The sequence below is a fragment of the Chrysochloris asiatica genome, unplaced genomic scaffold (assembly GCF_000296735.1).
Source record: "Chrysochloris asiatica unplaced genomic scaffold, ChrAsi1.0 scaffold00049, whole genome shotgun sequence".
NCBI lineage: Eukaryota > Metazoa > Chordata > Mammalia > Afrosoricida > Chrysochloridae > Chrysochloris > Chrysochloris asiatica.
In genome coordinates this window covers 10,413,656-10,416,379 of record NW_006408567.1, presented here as the reverse complement: position 1 = coordinate 10,416,379, position 2,724 = coordinate 10,413,656, and the positions used below count along the sequence as shown (strand labels likewise).

At 37.7% G+C, this 2,724-nt stretch overlaps 1 pseudogene; it reads right to left on the bottom strand.

The window, feature by feature from the left end:
• Positions 1–1,740: 1,740 nt before the first annotated feature.
• Positions 1,741–2,517, bottom strand: LOC102832737 (annotated as a pseudogene).
• Between the last annotated feature and the right edge of the window lie 207 nt (positions 2,518–2,724).

The following is a 2,724-nucleotide window of genomic DNA, read 5'->3' as shown; positions in this document are numbered from 1 at the left end:
TGTAGTATGCATACATCATAGAAAAAAAAAAAAAGAAAAGGTAATAGAGGTAAAAATACTGTTAACTTATGGTACATGGAGGGGATTGTAATCATTGCAGTGATTTGAATGTAAAACTGATGATCTGCCCTGTAAACCTTCACTCACTCAATTCACAAAAAAAGCTTTTTCTAAAAAAAAGAACCCATATAGGGTTTCTGAGCCTGTAAATGTTTTTTTTTTTTTTTTGGTGTGTGTGTGTCTGTGTGTATTCACCTGAATATTCAGGGAACTTTCACCTATTTTATTTCGTTTTCAGTTTTTTTCAAATTCCAACCAGAAGTTAAATACAATTAGAAGTGCAGCTAGAGTGCTCCTTAGAGGCCAAGATGGCCAAACTTTGTCTCTCATACTTTGGACATATTGTCAGGACGGAGCAGTTGCTGGAGAAAGATATCATGTTAGGTAAGGTGGAGGGTCAGAGAAAAAGCAGAAGACCCCCAAATAAATGGATAGGCCAACTGGCAGTATCAATGGCAACAGTAGTGAGGTTGGCCCAGGATCGGGCAGTGTTTCATTCTGCTGTGCATAAGGTCACTGTGAGTCTATACTGATTCGATGGCACCTAACAACAACAACAAAGCACTAGTGATATTCCAAAGGAATAGGATCATTCAGATTTACTCCAATAAGTATGCAATCCTTAAGCAAAGCTTTTCTTCATTTAAAAGAAAAAACAAAATGCAAAAACTATACCATAGTCTTTCCTTATGTTCATTGCACAAAATGAGTTCTGCTTTATTACACTCAATTAAAAAAACAAAAAACAAAGCAAGACAAAACAGAAACAAAATTTAAGATCCCAACTTTCATAAAACCTTTTTACACTCCCAGAAAAGCCCTCATCCCAGAAAAGCCTCATTTCTTTAACATGGTGTAGAAACCAGTATTTGTGCACAATTCACTATATTTTGTTTTCTTTGTAATAAAATCTCTTGTCTTTAAAACCACAAAACAAAACAAATACCAAAAAAGAAAATCTTTTATCATTGTTTCTGCAGCTATAGAGGTGTTTTCACTTACCTGCTTCAGACTCCAGATCTGGTTTAATGTGTATAACTGTATCTACACTCAGTAGAATACTCTTATAACAGGAACTTGGGGGAAAAGTGCTAGAAAAACAACAACAATAACAAAACTACATATGAATACTAGGAAACAAATATGGTCCAGTAAAATATGAGGCAGAATGCCTACAATGAGATGCTTTTTAAATTTTAAGATTTCTTTTCCGGCGTTGTCTTTTTTTTTACATTAAAAAAAACAAAACAAATCAACCACCTCTGGTCATTAGAATGAACTGACAGTGCTCTGGTACAACGGTGACTATAGCAAAGCTATTAAGATTGAAAAAAAAAATGTTATTTATACCGGCTACATTCACTTCTCATCCTCTAAATACTGATAACAGATGTCAATGACCCAAAAACCAGCCTAAGTGGGAAAACCATCTGAGTATCACCTGGTACTTTCAGCTGCATTCAGCATTTCAGTGTACAATAGTTCTTGCACGTCACATTTTTAGTAAGATGCTAATGCTGTGTGTGTAGCAAGTATGCAAAGCATGTGCTTTCACATGGTCCTTGCAGAAGACAGCTAATTTTTTTTTTTTTTTTAAAGTTCTGAGACACAAATGATTTAAAAAATCCAGAACGAACAAGTTTCAAAATGTATAGTGTTCCATGCATGAGTCCATTTCCCTTAAAGTCTGAAGGAATAAAGTGGTAAGAAAACAAGGAAAGCATTGTTGCTGTATTCTCCAATCTTTCCCACTGTGCTGGTCAGTGCTCTACTCTGGCATATACGGACAGGATGGAGGTGATCCTCTACGATGCCAACTGTCCAGTGGCTGAGTTGCTCCTGAGGCAGGTAGGGGCAAATGCTGCATAACTTGAAGATTGTAGCTTTGTTTTTTGGAGCCTCCAAGTGCTGTCTGTCAATGAAGAGAAAGACTGACTGGTTAGGATTGCTGACAACAATTCCAGTCTTGTCCTTGCAGCTCACAGTACATGCAGAAACTTTCTCAGAGTCACCGTGATGAAACTCAAATTTGGCCTGAAAAGGCCTAAAAGGCTTATCCGATTCCTTCCACCTAGAAAACAGGAGACAGACAATTTTTTCAATGTCATTCCATGGTTGAAGAGTGAAATCCATCTTCTCAGTACAGCCAATAACATCCCTTCTCCTGGTATCGAGGAGCATGGAGCTGTACCACATCCTTCTGTGAAAGCGCTATGGAACTTTCTAAGGAATCACTGGAATTTCGCACACTTTTCAGAATATTTTCTTCATAATTATTTGTCATGGCTGGTATAACTTCATATACTTCAAAAAGTGCTGATTTTTTTTCTTCTCCTTGAACACAAAGGCAATATACATCATGAAGTCAAACTGGTCAGCTAGAGATTCTTTTTCCTTCCTAAGCTGAGCACGTAGTCTGTTCAGAGCGTGTTTCTTCCAAGAGTTTGGGTGCCCCATTTTAAAATACAAGTGGAATTAAAACCTTTGGAAAGTGTTATTAAACGATGGCACTTTTTCTTAACACTCAAATACAACAGAAACAAGTCATTTTCCCCCCCCTACTAATATGGTGCTCCGCGGGAGAAAGATGAGGCTTTCTACTCCCGTAAGGATTTACACCCTCGGAAACCCTGTACAGGGTCGCTATGGGTCGGAACCGACTCG